At 39.4% G+C, this 18,713-nt stretch overlaps 1 protein-coding gene across 2 annotated transcripts in view; it reads left to right on the top strand.

Moving 5' to 3' along the window:
• The first annotated feature begins 18,087 nt into the window (after positions 1 to 18,087).
• Positions 18,088 to 18,713, top strand: part of PUM3 (pumilio RNA binding family member 3) — a 36,271-nt gene continuing 35,645 nt past the window's right edge. The window contains exon 1 of one of the 2 annotated variants that reach the window (XM_074197433.1): positions 18,088 to 18,193. The gene's annotated coding sequence lies outside the window, so the exon portion shown is untranslated. Of the gene's footprint in view, positions 18,194 to 18,279; positions 18,508 to 18,713 lie in introns of those variants that run through there. The other variant, XM_074197434.1, reaches the window with a different exon arrangement.

Genomic DNA, 18,713 nt, shown 5'->3' with positions numbered 1-18,713 from the left:
CGTTACATGGAAGTTACATGGATGAATGAATGAGGAAGATATTCTAAGTTCAGGGAATAGCCAATAGTTCAATTTGATACAATGCAAAGTGTGTGAAGAAGAGTGAAATAAGGCTGACAGGTAGAATGGAACTAGGCTAAAGAGAATGATTTTATAATACTCTCAGTAAAAGATTATAACTGAAGGTTTTTAAGTCAGGGGAGTAACATGGTCAGATTTGTTTTTCACACATTTGTGTTAACTATTTTTGTTTTATACTTCTTGTTTGAAAGAGCATTCTCTTTGGAACAGAAAGCCTAAAGCGAATTTTAAATGAAAATCCAACCACTGAAACTGAAGTGTCAACAGAGGATAACTCATGAATCTCATGAATAAAGTAATCATTCTTCCTACTGCTCTAGCTGAAACCTGTATTTCCAACTGAAAAAGTTCTTGGAGAGGAGGGGGGAAAGCAGGATTTGTTTCTGTTTGTTTTCTAAAACCACATGCATTGATGTTCCATTTATTAATAAGTAATCCCTGGGATTTAAACATTTGAATATGATTTATTTTATTTCTCTTACTCAATTATGTTGAAGATGGTAACAAACTTTCCCCTCAATTTGTTATAAGGAAAAAAAGCACTAATAAATTTAATTTTAGCACTCAATAAAAAGTATAAGCAATCAAATGTAGGCACAATAAAATTCCTATAAGTCAAAAAGTGAGAAAAATGAAAAAGATAATAAACTTTAATACATATAACGTTTTATTAATCAATTCTTTAAAAAAAGAAACAAAAGCTATGAATGTTAACTTTGAAGAGGAGCAATAAAATCAGTATTTCCTGTTAGCTTTTATTGCTTTCTAATAACTATTTACATAATATCTTCAGGATTCTTTTATTCTACATTAATTTATGTATCAGATCACAGAGAATCACATAATCTCATGTAGGGAAGGGACCTCAGCGGTCATCTAGTACAAACTTCATCTGAGCAAAAATCTTCTCACCATGCCCAATAAATGTTCATCTAGCCACTAATTAAAGACTCCAATGGTCTCCAGTGATGGGGAACTCATTCCAATCATTGGGAAAGTGTTCTCATATGTTGAACCTAAAATTTTATTTTTGAAACTTCCATCCAACATTCCTAGTTTTGCCTGATGGGGCCAAGTAAAATACTCTCTTCCACTTGACAATTCAGCTACTTAGAAATAACTTATCCTACCCCTCTACTATTTCTTTTCTCTAGATTAGACAGAGTCCATTCCTTCAAAAGGGTCTTAAAAAGTGACATGAATAACTCCTTCAACATCCTGGCTCCCCTCTTCTGTATGCTCTCCCACTCAACTATGTTTTTGCTAAAGTGTAATGACCAAAACGAAAGGCAACCCTCAAGATATGATTGGAGTTCAGAGTACAACAGGACTGTTACCTCCCCGTTCCCTGAACAGGATCTCAATCTTATTGCAACCTAACTTTGCATCAGGTTTCTTAGCTAGCTTATCATACTATTAACTCATATTGAGCTTGAAATATAATTGAACTTCCATTGTATTTATCCCAATTAAGTTTCTTATTAGAGTTGTACCAATCTGCAGAACCAGTGGATCAAAGTATATGAATATTTTTGTAATTCTTATTATGAAATTTTTTATTGCATTCTGACTCATCATCAGAAATCAGCAATATAGTAGCATGCCAATTTTCTTGCAACGATAAAAGTTAGGATATTTTATTATCTTTACCAATTTCCTTGAGAAATGCCTTAATATTCTTTTAATTGCCTATCCTTTAGAAATTGTTCTTATTCTTATAAATTTGTGTAAGTGCTTTAGTTTCTGAGGATCTGGGTTCAAATTCTGACACTTCCACTTGCTGACTTACTGACCTTGGGCAAATCACTTCATCTCTATAGACCTCAATTTTCTTATAAATGTAAAATAAAGAAGGATCTAGATGATTTCCGAGGCTCTCTCCAGCTTTCAATCTATGATTCTATTTCCCCCAGCTTGCTTTCTTGTCTACATTTGATTTTATCTATTTTGTCTCTTATAATTTTTTCTATTGGCTTTAGGGGGTCAGATAATTTGGTGATTTTGGAGATTTTCCAATTTCTTTTAAAAATCACATGCCAAACTCATTAGGTTTCCTTTTATATCTCTTTTGTTAACTTAAGTACTCAAGAATATCCCTTTGCCTCTAATTAAGGTGCTCATCCATTAATTTTGATGATGTTGTATATGTGAATCTTAGAAAACCCCATTGAATTTTCAAGTAACCAAAAAAGAAACTGAGCACAAGTAAATTGCAGTACACTTCCAATGATGATCCTTATGCAAAAATTGAAAGAATATAATTGAGGAAATGTGTGATCAGAAAAAGAGGTAAGCCAGACAGACAACCTATAAATTTTTGTAATCCTCACAAAATGCAAAAAGGATGAAGGGGAGGGCCTCTAGCAAGTTCAATGGATTCACTCTGAAGGTTTTGGAAAGATCATGAATAAGAAATCAAACAAGATGAGAATGTATGGTAGGACTGTGGTCTATTCTAATGAAAGGAATACTCATATCAGTAAGATCACAGATTTATTCATGTTAAAGAAATATTATTACTATGTTTATCTTGATTATAACTTTCTTTTTAAAATATGCTCTTTGATCCAGGCATTAATACTATTTTTGACTCTATTTAGATCTATATTTTTATCAAATTTCCTTTATTAATTACTATTATTGTTGCATTATGATATATAAAGGAATTAAAAAGTAAGATGATTTAGCAAATAGATGGCTTATCTTGAATCAGGAATTTAATTCCTGTCTCTGATATAAACAATCTTTGTGATTTTTGGCAAACCACCTAACCTTGCTTGAAGTACTGTAGGTGATTTTAAGTTATAGTTAAGTTGCTGGTCTGCATCTATGGAGAGTTTCCTTCCCAAAATTTCTTTATACCACAAAATCACAAATCCATATGTTACCCCACATCCACTGCTAAATTTTGTAAAGCATAACTGGGGAGTAGCCAATAGGAATCATGTCCTCAGGCCATATTCATTTCCTCAAAGTATGATGTGATGATGCTCTCTGCTTCAGAGAATACTTGAGTATGACTGTTTTTGATTCTCTAACCATGTGGTGAAATTCAAATGACTGCTAAGCTAGACCAATAAGTGCATACAAAGATAGCTATGGGGCAAACTGAAGTCTTTATCCTTCCAGTTAGATGCTATTGACTTCTATAGGAAGGGACCTTGGACTGAATCCATGAGTTCTTGGCTCCATTTTCCCATTCCCTCAACCTGAATTAATATGAAACTATGAGCACTTGGCCTTCCTGTTAATGATGTCCTTGTTGTGTCTATTAATTCTTGTCTTAAGGCAAATTGGAGATAAAATTAACTAATCTGTGATCTTGTGAGCTTTAAAAGGTCAGTGGTTACCATTAGACACAAATATGTATGCTTATACATTTATGTACATGTATGTATGTGTGTAAAACCATTCTGTACATATTTCTATTTATCCATTCTTTAGATAGCATCATCCTTCATATGTCCTTTGTAGTTAATTTGGTTATTTATAATTGTTAAAATGACTCAGTCACTCAAATTTGTTCTCTTTTTTGGTTTATTTATTTTATATTATTACAATAATCTTGTTATGAGAGTAAATATAAACACCCCCCCCAAGAAGATGAGAAACCTCAAGAATAGTGAGAGAGAAAAAACGTACTTCAGTCTGTGTTCAGATTCCAATGGCTCTGTCTCTAGGATGAGTTGTCTTCTTTGTCATAAGTCCAATAAAGAAGTTGCTTCATTATTTTTCCCTCAGTTGCTATCACTAGCTGTATTTTCTTCCACTCTGTTTCTCCCCACTCTTATTTATTCTATTCTCTCTCTCTCTCCTTTCACCCTGTCCCTGTTCAAAAGTGGGCTGTACCTTCTCCCATTATCTTCCCTGTCTTATATCACTTATGTCCCCCTTCCCTCCCCCCATTCTCCCTTATCCCATCCCTTTTTTCTCATTTTCCTCTAGGGTAAGATAGATTTCTATACCCTATTAAATGTGTATGTTATTTCCTCTCTGAGTCATTTCTGATGAGAATGAAGCCCCCCCCTCACCATCCCCCCATTCCACTCCATTGAAAAAGCTTTTTTTTACTCCTTTGTGAAATATCTTAGCCCCTTCTTCCTCTCCTTTCTCTTCCTCCCAGTACTTTCCTTTATCAGACATTGACTCCATCTTTTTACTATATTATACCATTATATTCCACTCCTTCCTGTGTTCTGTCTATATATGCTCTTTCTAACAGCTCTTATAAATGAGAAAGTTCATATGAGTTATCAGTATCTTCTTCCCATGCAGAAATACAAACAGTTCAACATCATTAAAGTTCCTCATTGTTAGTCTTTCTCATCCACTCCCTCTATGGTTCACCTGAGTCTTATATTTGAAGATCAAACTTTCTGTTCAGCTCTGGTTTGAAAGTCCCCTGTTTCATTGAAAGTCCACCTTTTCCCCTGAAAGAGGATGTTCAGTTTTGCTGGGTTGTTGATTCTCAGTTGTAAACCAAGATCTTTTGCCTTCCAGAATATCATGTTCCAAGTCCTATGAGCCCTTAATGTAGATGGTGCCAGATCCTGTGTAATCCTGACTATAGAGCCACGGTAGCTGAATAGTTAGTTTCTGGCAGCTTTTAGTATTTTCTCTTTGACTTGGGAGTTTTGGAATTTGGCTATAATATTCCTGGAAGTTTTTCTTTTGGCATCTCTTTCAGGAGGAGATTGGTGAATTCCCTCAATTTCTATTTTACCCTCTGTTTCTAGGATCTCAGGGAAATTTTGCTGTGTTATTTCTTGAAAAATGAAGTCTAGGCTCTTTTCCTGGTCATGACTTTCAGGAAGCCCAATAATTTTTAAATTATCTCTTCTGGATCTGTTTTTGAGGTCACTTGTTTTTCCAAAGAGATATTTCACATTTTCTTCAAATTTTTGACTTTTTTCGAATAGTTTTTCCTCCTGATTTCTCACAAAGTTATCAGTTACTTTTAGTTCCATCCTTCATTTGAAGAAGTTCTTTTCTCCAGAGAGCTTTTTTTATCTCCATTTCCCTGACCAATTCTGCTTTTTTTATTATTTTTGTACAAATGATTTTTTATACATTACTAAAATATTCTTGTTTAAGAGTAAACATAATACCCCTCCCCCCAAAAAATATAGACCAACATGAGCGATAAAGTAAAGGAAAGAGAAAAAAAATTTAAATTAAAAAAATAATAATAGGTGCAGCCAGGTAGAGCAGTTGATGGAGCACCAGCCCTGGAGCCAGGAGCACCTGAGCCCAAATCTGTCCCCAGACACCCAACAATTACCCAGCTGTGTGACCCTGGGCAAGCCACCCCAACCTCATTGCCCTGCAAAAACCAAAAATAAGACCCCAAATAAAATAATAATAATAACAATAATAATAATAGAAGGGGCGGCCAGGTAGCATGGCAGACAGAGCACCGGCCCTAGAGCCAGGAGCACCCGAGTCCAAACCTGGCCCCAGACACCCAACAATCACCCAGCTGTGTGGCCCTAGGCAAGCTACCCAGCCCCATTTGCACTGTAACCCCCCAAATAATAATAATAATAATAATAATAATAATAATAATAATGATAATACATGCTTCAGTCTGTGTTCCAACACCTCTCCAGCTCTGTCACAGGTGAATCTATGATAAGTCCATTGCAAAAGCTACTATTAACATATTTTTCCACTGTTGCCATTGCTGATCGCAACTCCCTCCATTCATACTTCCCCACTACCATATACCATATTTTCTCTCTCTCCTTTCACTTTGTCCCCCTTCTTAAATACCACCCCTTAGGCCCTGCATCCACCCGGCCCTATGGTCCCAGACAGGCCATCCAATCCCAGCCCCTTGCAAGAAGTAAAAAAGAAAATGTGTTATATCTGACCACTCTCCCCACCCCATGGTCCATCCTCTCCTCCATCACTCACATCCCCACCTTCTCCCATCCCCCTTCTCTCCTTCGTACTCTAGATGTCTATATCCCATTGAGTATATATGCTGTTTCCTCTCCTAGCCACCTCTGATGAGAGCAAAGGTTCCCTCATTCTCCCTTGCCTTCCCCCCTTCTATATCATTGCAATAGCTCATTGTAATTTTGTTTTGTTTTGTTTTTTGTCTTTTAGGTTTTTGCAAGGCAAATGGAGTTAAGTGGCTTGCCCAAGGCCATACAGCTAGGTAATTATTAAGTGTCTGAGACTGGATTTGAACCCAGGTACTCCTGACTCCAAGGCCGGTGCTTTATCCACTACACCACCTAGCCGCCCCAACAATAGCTCATTGTAATAAAAAAATCTTATTATATGAAATATCTCAGCCTATTCCACCTCTCCTTTTTCTTTCTCCCATTACATTTCCCTTTTAGCCATTGACTCCATTTTCCCACTATATTATACCTTCAAATTCAGCTCTCTCCTGTGCTTCATCTACAAAAAGCTCCTTCTACCTGCTCTATTAAATGAGAAGGTTTGTATGAGTATTATCAGTATCATTTTTCTATGCAGGAGTACATGTAGTTCATCATCATTACGTCCCTCATATTTTCTCCTTCTCCTCCACTCTCTATGCTTCACCTGAGTCCTGTAGTTGAAGATAACACTTTCTGTTCAGCTCTGGCCATTCCAATAGGAACATTTGAAATTCCCCTGGTTCATTGAAAGTCCATCTTTTTCCCTGGAAGAGAACATTCAGTTTTGCTGGGTAGTTGATTCTCGGTTTCATTCTGAGCTCTTTTGCCTTCCAGAATATTATATTCCAAGCCCTATGAGCTTTTAATGTAGTTGCTGCTAAGTCCTGTGTGATCCTGACTGCAATTCCACAATATTTGAATTGTATTCTTCTTGCTGCTTGTAATATTTTCTCTTTGACTTGGGAGTTCTGGAACTTGGCTATAACATTCCTAGGTGTTGGTTTTTTTTGGATCTCTTTCTCTGGGAGATGGGTGGATTCTCTCAATTTCGATTTTGCCTTCTGTTTCTAGGATATCAGGGCAATTTTCCTGTAGTAATTCTTTGAAAATGATGTCAAGTCTCTTTTCCTGATCATGACTTTCAGGTATTCCAATAATTTTTAAATTATCTTTTCTGAATCTGTTTTCCATATCAGTTGTTTCACATTTTCTTCTAATTTTTCATTCTTTTGGTTTTGAAGTATTGTGTCTTGGTTTCTCGTAAAATCAGCAACCTCCCTCAGTTCCATTCTTTTGTCTCAAGGATTTGTTTTCCTCAGGGAGCTTTCTTATCTCTTTTTCCATCAGGCCAATTCTGCTTTTTAAAGCATTCTTCTCCTCAATAACATTTTGAACTCTTTTATCCATTTGACCTATGCTAGTTTTTAACATGTTATTTTCTTCAGCATCTTTTTGGATCTCCTTGACTAAGCTGCTGACTTCTTTTCATATTTTTCCTGCATCTCTCTCATTTCTTTTCCCAATTTTTCTTCTATCTCCTTCACTTGATTTTCGAAGTCTTTTTTGAGCTCTGTCATAGCCTGAGCCCAATTTCTGTTTTTCTTGGAGTCTTTAGATGCAGGACCTTGTACTTCCTCATCTTCAGATTGAGTATTTTGATCCTTCTTGGAATCATAGACAAAGTATTTCTCAATGGTGTTCCTCTTTTTTCTTTGCTTACTCATTTCTGCAGCCTCTGCCTGGTTTTGGGGTGCTTCCTGAGCTTTTGGGTATTATTGGCACACACACACACACACACACACACACACACACACACACACGGATCTCTGTATGTAAAGCTCTGTCTTCCCTCCTGGTCTGTAAATGTCTACAAGCACATCCCTCTGCCATGGGGCTGAGGTGGGGTACCCTGCTGTTCTATTGGGGGGCCTAGACTGAAATCAGAATTTGAATGTGGTCAGAGTCCCAGAGTCCTGTTCCAGGGACAAAGGACAGACCTTGGCAGTCTCTCTCCACTCCACTACCTAGGCTCAGCTGTCACGGCCTGGGGGCTCCTGCTTACTGGTCTGCCTGTTTCCCATTCCTGGATCTGGGCTGCCATGGCCACATGCTCACTGAGTGCCCTGAGGGCTGGGCTTCACGTGCAGCTGCCCTCTCTGGCAGAGGTCTCCCCACTGATCCCCCAAGTTGTGCCCAGTGCTCCCTGAGGTGTAAGTCAGGAAACTGCCCCCGCTGCTGTGAGCCACGACTCCCAGTGCCCTGTGGCTGCCTCTGGGAGGCTGACGTTCCTTCACTCTGGCGGGCTACCCCTCTATCCCCGTGGACCAGAGCCTTTCCACTATTTTTCAGTTTACCTTGGGCTGGAGAATTGCCTCACTGGGTCCCTCTGTGGATTCTGTCTTTCAAAAATTCAGTTACAGTACTTATTTTATAAGTTTGGAAATATTGGAGAGAAAGCACCTAAGAGAAGATCCTCTCCTGTTGCCATCTCAGCCCCCACCCTCTGAATGAAGCCCAATTCTTCTTTTAAGGCATTTTTCTCCTCATTTACTTTTTTTTGCTTGCTTTTTCCATTTGGCCTAAACTGATTTTTAACATTTTTTTTGTATTTCTTTCACCAAGCTGCTGATTTGGTTTTAATGATTTATCTTCATCACTCTCATTTCTCCTCCCAATTTTTCCTCTACCTCCATTAATTGCTTTTTCAAAGTCTTCTTTTAGAAAGATTTTATTTATTTTGAGTTTTACAATTTTCCCCCATTCTTGCTTCCCTCAGCCCACCCTCCACAGAAGGCATTCTGTTAGTCTTTACATTGTTTCCATGGTATATGTTGATCTCAGTTGAATGTGATGAGAGAGAAATCATATCTTTAAGGAAGAAAAATAAAGTGTAAGAGATAGCAAAATTACATAATTTTTTTCTAATTTTTTCTAGATTGTTTTCCGAATTTGTTCAAACTCCACAATTCTTTCTCTGGATACAGATGGTATTCTCCATTGCAGATACCCCAGAATTGTGCCTGATTGTTGCACTGATGGAATAAGCAAGTCTATCAAGGTTGATCATCACCCCCATGTTGCTGTTAGGGTATACAGTGTTTTTCTGGTTCTGCTCATCTCACTCAGCATCAGTTCATGCAAATCCTTCCAGGCTTCCCTGAATTCCCATCCCTCCTGGTTTCTAATAGAACAATAGTGTTCCATGTCATACATATACCACAGTTTGTTAAGCCATTCTCCAATTGAAGGATATTCACTTAATTTCCAATTCTTTGCCACCACAAACAGGGCTGCTATGAATATTTTTGTACAAGTTTGAGCTCATTCACAGTCTGAGCCCATTTTCTATTTCTCTTGGAGGCTTTGAGTACAGAAGCTTTGAGTTTGTAATCTTCTGAATCTTCCATGGGAGCAAAGTAATTTTCTATGGTCAGATTCTTCTTTTTCTTTAGTTTGCTCTTTTCCTCAACCTATGACTGATTTACTGCACTTCCAAGGCTTTGGGGGGTTTGGAGAACACCCCATTGGAACCCTAATTCTGCCAAGGTCTTATGAGAAGCTCTGACTGCTTTCTAGTCTATGCTTTGATATGTGGATAACTACAGGTCCTCCTCTCTCCCCTGGAGCTGTGAGGGTGGACTCTGCTTGGCTATCATAGTATGGAAGCCCAATCTGCAACCTGGATCTGAGTGTGGGCAAACTGCAGAGTCCTGCCACAGGGAGAGCTGGCTTCCCCAATTCCCACTTCAGGGAATGCAGGTTCACATCACAGGACTGCTCTGAGGCCAGCACTTGCTCTGCACTCCGCACTGGTGCAGCAGAGTTCTCTCACCACCCCTTCACACTGTTCCTAGCATTCCCTGGACTGTACTACACTATGGCTGCAGCTTTTTTCCAGCCTCCGGTCCCAGTGAAACAGACCTTTCCCACAGAACTTCTAAGTTGTCTTGGACTAGGAAATTGTATCACTCAGTCTTTCTGTGAGTTCTGCCCCTCTAAATTTTGGCTAGTCATAATTTGATGGCTTTTAGAGTTTTTAGGGGAATGAGTTTCTGGGAATTCCTGCCTTCGTGCCACCAAGTTGTTTTGTTTTGTTTTTTTGTTTTAGTTTTTTGCAAGGCAAATGGGGTTAAGTGGCTTGCCCAAGGTAAGAAGTATATAGAATGATTTTACACACACACACACACACACACACACACACACACACACACACATATATTAAAATGACTCAAAGTTGTTCTTAAAGCAATATTGTTATTGCATATAACATTCTCTTTGCTCATTTTGCTCTTCATCATTTCATGCAAAATGTATAGAATGATTTTATACATACATTTACATATATACATACATATATACATATTAATGTCTAATGGCATCTATCTCTGGGGAGGAGGGGAAAAAAGTTACATTTTATTATATATTTGAAAGGAACAGCGAGTTATGCATAAAAGATTTACAGTTTCATGTACAATCATCATTTTCTATTTTACTAGGTTATAGAAATGCTTTTATTTCTTAAGTTCAGAATAAAATAAATATAATTTTTAAAAAAATGTCAGGAGAATCATCAGAGATCTGGGAACTAGAGTCTACAACAGTTTGTATAGAGCCAAGTCTAGTCTATAGCCTGGAAGAATGATCATGATTTAGCCTAGTAATTGACTGACCCCTCATCAAAGACATCTTGTCCTATTAGCAAAAAATGACTGTCCATTGACTATGCCACATTTGGAAATGAACTCGATAGAACTTTTTATTGATTTGCTTTAAGTTTAAGCCCGTTTACCCTAGAGACCCAGGTGGTATAAATGGTATAGGATCCCCCCAGTGTTTGGGAAATAGTTTATACTTCTGTTCATCCATCTTTTTAAAAAAAAATTGATATTTATTTGGTCAAATGAAACTGGAACACAAATCATTATTGGGGATCCATGACATAAGGGAGATACTGTAAATTGTGACTGATACTGGCAAAACACACCAGAGTAGGACCTCAAGCTGATACTAACAGAGGAAAAACCTTTAAGGATACTCCTAAAATCTTGAGGGGAAAAAAATCTTGAAAGATGTCTATTTTACTCAGGGACCCAACTAAGGGAGAATTAAAGTTGAATTACAGATTCCCAAAGTACAGATTACAAAATAAAGTTTCTGCTTTTCTGCCTTCATTTATATCTATATGATCAGTTTTCATGAAAGCACCAGGTAGGAATGAATAAAAAATAATTTTCCTAATAAGCCTGTTAATTGATATGGGAGTTCTGTATATGAAATACATTTTTTTGTATTCTCTGAATTTTGTTGTTTCTGAAAGTGGTATTTAAAAATCTATTATTGTATTTCTTCTGATTCTTTGCATTTCCATTAGTTTTTCCTTTAAGAATCTAGTTGCTATACTTTTTGGCAAGTAATTTAATATTGAGAATGTTTAACAATGGAACTTTTTTTAGGTTGTTTTTTTTTTTGCAAGGCAAATGGGGTTAAGTGGCTTGCCCAAGGCCACACAGCTAGGTAATTATTAAGTGTCCAAGGCCGGATTTGAACCCAGGTACTCCTGACTCCAGGGCCAATGCTTTATCCACTGCACCACCTAGCCGCCCCAACAATGGAACTTTTAAGTATGAAATTGTTTCTATATTTCTTTTCATTTTTTTCTACTTTGAATTCAGCTTTGTCCAATTCATGATTGCAACTTCTAATTCTCTAAAACAAATGAAACAGTAAATACTATTCTAAGTTTCCATTCTAAATCTGTCAAGACTTTCCTGATCTTCCCTCTCCCAATTTGACAGTTGCTACCCCTACCACCATGCTTGTGTATTTATTTTCTATACATCATCAATTTATTGATCTGTAAATATGTTATACTTTCCCAAGAAAAAGCAAAGTCTTAGAGGAAAATCACTTTTGAATTTGTATTGCCAGGGTCTAGCAAAGTTCCTGGAACAATGATACAGTATAGAATTTTTTAAAAAGCACTGGAGGAAATACTAATAATGTAGGAGTCAGGAAAGGCCATGTGGGGAGGTGGGGTGTTACTTAATCTAAACTTTAATAAAAGCTAGTTGTTTATTCCAAGAGGGTGAGTGAGGAAGAAGAGCCTTCCAGGCATAGCATGTGCCTATTCAAATACACTGAGGAGCTAGATGGCATTTCATGTTTATAGCAACAGCAAAGTCCATTTGGTGAGGGTACAAAAAGTGTATCAGGGGGAAAAAGCATGTAATCAGCCCAGAAGGAAATGCTAGAGCCAGATTGTGAAAGGTTTTAAATGCTGGAAATGTGTGTGTTTTATTCTACAGGCAACTGATAACCACTTAAATTTCTTCAGGAATGTGTTGACATGGTCAGACCCATACTTAAGGAATATAATTTGTCAGCTCAGTGTGAGATATATTGAAAAAGAAAGAGACTAGCTGTAGAGAGGTCAAATAGGAGGTTCTTGTAATATACCTTGGCAAACATGATAAAAGCCTAAAGGAAACGCATTATAGCAAGAGGTGGCCCTTCAAGAAAGACAGAAAAATAAAGATACACAGAGTTAAAAGAGGTCTAGAGCAAAATTTGTTTTGCTTCAAGTGAACTTAAAAAAAAAAAAAGCCCAGGTAGCCAATGAAATTTAGACAACACACTCAAAAAAAAGACATTTAAGCATGGCCTCATTATCCTTACTTAAAGGCTAGAAAGCAATATCAATATTTATATTATATACATACTTATGTACTATGTATGCCCATGTACACATGTATGTATGTATGTATGTACATACATTTATCTTCCCTCAATGGCATAGAAGTATTTCCAATAAGATCAGGAGTCTTTAAAGAAGGGATACCCATTATCACCAATTCTATTTAACATAGTGATAAGATGTTAAGGGAATAAGCATTATCAAAGAGGAAAGAAAAACTATGACTTTTTTCTTTATGAAAATTATCTGATTGTCTACAGAAGGCCCCTAAAGACTCTACTAAAATTAAGTGATATAGATTTGATCTAATCAATCTGAAAAGTAGCTTGGAACAATTATTAACCAAAAAAAGGCACTGTGACTTTTTAAAAAATTCTTTTGAGGGGAGGCAGAGCCAAGATGTCCACAAGGGAGGATCTTCTCTTAGGTGCTCTCTCTTAAAACTTATAAACTAAGGACTCTAACTACATTTTTGAGAGACAGAACCCACAGAGGGAGACAGTGAGGCAGTTCTCCAACCTAAGGTAACCTGGAAAAAGAGCAGAAAGGGTCTGCCCCACAGGGTTGGAGGGGCAGCCCACCACAGCAAAGGAACTTCAGCCTCCCAGAGGCAGCCCTAGGGCAATGGGAGCAGCTCACGGCAGCAGGGAAGTCTCCTGAGCTACACCCTGGAGAGAACCAGGCACAACTTGAGGGATGGGGAGGGGACCTCTGCCAGAGCAATGAAGCCCAGCCCTCAGGGCACACAGTGAGCAGCTTGGCCACAGCAGCCCAGATCCAGGAACCAGAAGCAGAAGCTGGTGAGCAAGAGCCCCTAGAGCATGAGTACTGACCCTAGGGAGGGGGGTGGAGAGAGACTGCCAAGGTCTGTCCTCTGTCTCTGGAACAGGACTCTGGGGTTCTGACCACATTCAGATCCTGATTGCAGTCTAGGCCCCCCATAGAACAGTAGGGCCCCCCCACATCAGCCCTATGGCAGAGGGGTGCACTTGTGATCATTCACAGACCAGGAGGGAAGACAGAGCTTCACACACTGAGATCCTTGTGGGGGTGTGTTCCAATAATACTCAAAAGCCCAGGAAGCACCCCAAAACCAGGCAAAGGCTGCAGAAATGAGTAAGCAAAGAAAAAAGAGGAACACCATTGAGAAATACTTGCCTGTGATCCCAAGAAGGATCAAAATACTCAATATGAAGATGAGGAAGTACAAGATCCTGCACCTAAAGACTCCAAAAAAAAAAAAAACCAGAAATTGTGCTCAGGCTATGACAGAGCTCAAAAAAGACTTTGAAAATCAAGTGAGAGAGATAGAAGAAAAATTGGGAAAAGAAATGAGAGAGATGCAGGAAAAATATGAAAAGAAGTCAGCAGCTTAGTCAAGGAGATCCAAAAAAATGCTGAAGAAAATAACATGTTAAAAACTAGCATAGGTCAAATGGATAAAAGAGTTCAAAATGTTATTGAGGAGAAGAATGCTTTAAAAAGCAGAATTGGCCTGATGGAAAAAGAGATAAGAAAGCTCCCTGAGGAAAACAAATCCTTGAGACAAAAGAATGGAACTGAGGGAGGTTGCTGATTTTACGAGAAACCAAGACACAATACTTCAAAACCAAAAGAATGAAAAATTAGAAGAAAATGTGAAACAACTGATATGGAAAACAGATTCAGAAAAGATAATTTAAAAATTATTGGAATACCTGAAAGTCATGATCAGGAAAAGAGACTTGACATCATTTTCAAAGAATTACTACAGGAAAATTGCCCTGATATCCTAGAAGCAGAGGGCAAAATTGAAATTGAGAGAATCCACCCATCTCCCCAAGAAAGAGATCCAAAATAAAAAACCCCAGAAATATTATAGCTAAGTTCCAGAACTCCCAAGTCAAAGGGAAAATATTACAAGCAGCAAGAAGGACACAATTCAAGTATCATGGAGCTGGGGGCGGCTAGGTGGCATAAGGGGCGGCTAGGTGGCATAGTGGATAAAGCACCGGCCCTGGAGTCAGAGTACCTGGGTTCAAATCCGGTCTCAGACACTTAATAATTACCTAGCTGTGTGGCCTTGGGCAAGCCACTTAACCCCATTTGCCTTGCAAAAACCTAAAAAAAAACAAACAACAACAACAAAAAATATCATGGAGCTGCATTCAGGATCACACAGGACTTAGCAGCAACTACATTAAAAGCTCATAGGGCTTGGAATATAATATTGCAGAAGGAAAAAGAATTTAGAATGCAACCGAGAATCAACTACCCAGCAAAACTGAATGTCCGCTTCCAGGAAAAAAAGATGGACTTTCAATGAACCAGGGGAATTTCAAATGTTTCTATTGGAATAGCCAGAGCTGAACAGAAGGTTTGATCTTCAAAACAGGACTCAGGTGAAGCATAAAGAGTGGAGAAGGGAAATATATGAGGGACTTGATGATGAACTACATGTATTCCTGTATGGAAAAATGATACTGATAATACTCATATGAACCTTCTCAGTTAATAGAGCAGGTAGAAGGAACTTTTATAGATGAAGCACAGGAGAAAGCTGAATTTGAAGATATGATGTGATGTACAAATGGGATTAATAGATAAAAGGGAAATGTAAGGGGAGGAAGAAAAAGGAGAGGTGGAATAGGCTATTTCATATAATAAGATTTTTCTCAATTACAATGAGTTATTGAAATGATGTGGAAGGGGGTAAGGCAAGGGGGAATGAGGGAACCTTTGCTCTCATCAGAGGTGGCTAGGAGAGGAAACAGCATATATATACTCAATGCAGTATAGACATCTAGAGTAAGAAGGAGGGAAGGGGGGGGATGTGAGTGATGGAGGAGAGGATGGACCATGGGGGAGAGTGGTCAGATATAACACATTTTCTTTTTTACTTCTTGCAAGGGGCTGGGCTTGGATGGCCTGTCCAGGACCATAGGGCTGGGTGGATGCTGGGCCTAAGGGGTGGTATGGAGGCTCAGGGACTCTTGGCCCCAGAGCCAGGGATCTGTCTGCTGCGCCACTCAGCTACCCTACAGCAGAGACAGAGTGAAAGGAGAAAGAAAATATAGTACATGGTAGTGGAGAAGTACAAATAGCGGGAGTTGCAATCAGCAATGGCAATGTTGGAAAAATATGGAATTAACTTTTGTGATGGACTTATCATAATGTAATCCATCTGCAACAGAGCTGGTGGTATTGGAACACAGACTGAAGCACATTTATTATTATTATTATTATTATTTGGGGGGAGTGTTGCAGGGCAAATGGGACTGTGTGGCCTGCCTGGGGCTGCACAGCTGGGTGATTGTTGGGTCTCTGAGGTCAGATTTGGACCCGGGTGTTCCTGGCTCAAGGTCCAGTGCTCTGTCTGCCACCTGGCCACCCTTTTTTATTATTTTATTTTGGGTCTTTTTTGGGGGGGGGGGTTACAGGGCAATAAGGTTGGGGTGACTTGCATGGGGTCACACAGCTGGGTGATTGTTGGGTTTTATGGGGCTAGATTTGGGCTTGGGCGCTCCTGGCTCCAGGGCTGGTGCTCTGTCCACTGTGGCACCTGGCCATACCTACAATTATTATTATCATTATTATTAATTTTAATTCTTTTCTCTCCCCTTTACTTTATCTCTCATGTGGGTCTATATTTTTTGGGGGGAGTATTATGTTTACTCTTAAACAAGAATATTTTAGTAATGTATAAAAAAATTATTTGTACAAAATAAGAATAAATAGGAAAAATTCTTTTGAGCCAGCTTTTATCATTTTTAAGTCTATACTACAAAATGTTTTTTAAAAAGAAAAAGAAAAGGATCTATGTGTGAAAATATATTTAGAGCAATTTTTTTTAATAGTAAAGAACTAGAAATTCAAGGTTTGGCCATCACTGGAGAATGACTAAACAATTCATGGTTGGTGAATAAAACAAATAAGGAAAAATACTATTTCAGAGAAATCTGGGAAGATTTGTATAAAGTGAATTCTGAGTAAACAATCCGAATAACACAATTAACATTTTACAGAAAAAAATCTTTTGAGGGGTGGCTAGGTGGCACAGTGGATAGAACACCAACCCTGGAGTCAATAGTACCTGAGTTCAAATCCAGCCTCAGACACTTAATAATTACCTAGCTGTGTGGCCTTGGGCAAGCCACTTAACCCCATTGCCTTGCAAAAAACTAAAAAAAAAGAAGTGAAAAAATTTTTGAAAGGCAAAGAATTCTGATCAGTGCAATGAACAACCAAATTTCCAGGGATCTGATAATGAATCATGCTACCCATCTCCTGACAGAGACTTCAGGAACTGAAGACATAGAATAACACACCCAATCAAAGTAGGAATCTGTTCTGCTTGATTATGCTTATCTGAACAAGAGTTTGTATTCATTTTTCATTTTCTGTTGTCTTCCCCACCCCTTCCAGTTTGAAGGATGGGCAGAGGGTTAAGAATAACAAGCTCTTTGAAGCATGTTTTAAATGCACATAAAAAGTACAGGAATCTGGAAACAAAAACAAACAGGACAACTTTAAAAGGAACATGCTGGATTTCCAGGGTAGGTTCCTTCTTTAATATAGAAATAGATGGAAGCTATCTATAGATATATAAAAACATAATTTTCCCTAATTACGTGTTAACACAATTTTTAAAATTTGGATTTTTTTAAGTTTTGAGTTCCAAATCTGATCTCTCTCTTCCCTCCCCGATACAGTAAAGCCATCAGCTCTAGGTAATGTGCACAATCATGTAAAACGTTTCCTTATTAGTCATTTTGTACAAGAGGCGATAAATGCAAGTGCAGGCAGCATGCTGCAGTCTGTATTCAAGTATCATTCTTTCTCCAGAGGTTGGTGGTCCTTTGGGCTTGGTCGGGACACACGTTTTGAAAAGTGCGTTTCATGATTATTTGCAACATACGCTCTTTCATTGGCGAATGCCCGTGCTCTCTCTGGTCCGAAAAGTTCAGAAATGCAAAAAAGGCGCGACGCTTCCTTCACAGCGCCCTCCCCGCGCCGGCTGCCTGTGCGGCTTTAGGCCCCTCCATAGCCCCGTCCCTGCGGCAGGTGCCCACTAGGCCAGGGCTCCGTCCACTGCCGGCGCCTCAGGAGACAGAGCAAGGGGAACCGAGTCTTTATTCAGCTCCTCGGGGAAAGCGTTGAGTCCGGGGCTGGCGGGACCACTACGGAAGCAAAGGGCGCAGCCCTGACCCGGAAAGAATCAGCGGGGAAAGGGCGGGGAAAAGCGCGGGGAAAAGACGTCACCAGCCATTGTCACCGCTTCCTCCTTTTAAATTACGGAAGCTTTTAAGGCCAAACTTCCTCCTCAACACCTACGAGCGCGTTTAAGCAAAGGTGATCCAATAGAAAGCCAGGTTCCCACCCTCCGCAGTCCAATAGGAACCCAGGCTCCCACCTTCCGTCCGCCTACCCATCTTTCCCCTTCCCACCGGAAAACGGAAGTCGGGAAGCGGCGTGCTGTGACTGGCGGCCGCGGTTGGGGCGGAAGCTGCGTTGCTGCCAGGTCGGGGCCGGCGACACGTGCGCGGTGAGTGCGGGTTTGGCGCGGGCCCCAGGGCTCTCTGTGCGGGCGAGTCGGGCAGTGGTGAAACTCCGTCTTCCCGCGACCTGGGGGAGGCCTGGTAGTCGCTGGGGGAGGCTCGCGTCTCTCCAGGAAATCCCACCGAACCGAACCCCCCCGTTTTCTTTCCCAAACCCAGCCACTCCGTGATAGGGGGCGGGTTTTCCTATGGACACTGGAAGGAGCGGGTTGGCACGGGAAGGGCTGAAGAGCTCTGGATTTGGAGTCTCCCTCCACCACTGGGCGACTTGAAAAGACTCTTCCTTCGGGTCTTTAAGCAAGTCAGTTTTCTGGGGCGAAGTGTGGTCACAATAATAATAATAATAATACGTTTCTATCTCTAATCTTGTAGGATAAAACTCACGTGAAAAACTGGGGCGGGGGGGAAGGCAAGGACTCGGTTCTTAACTTAAAAATATAAAGTATAAAGTTCTTAACATTAAAGTATAAGACCTGAGAGCAAAAAATTTGCTTTTTTGTTTTTGGA

The sequence above is a fragment of the Macrotis lagotis genome, chromosome 8, assembly GCF_037893015.1.
Source record: "Macrotis lagotis isolate mMagLag1 chromosome 8, bilby.v1.9.chrom.fasta, whole genome shotgun sequence".
Classification (NCBI taxonomy): domain Eukaryota; kingdom Metazoa; phylum Chordata; class Mammalia; order Peramelemorphia; family Peramelidae; genus Macrotis; species Macrotis lagotis.
This window is presented reverse-complemented; position numbering and strand designations above follow the sequence as displayed.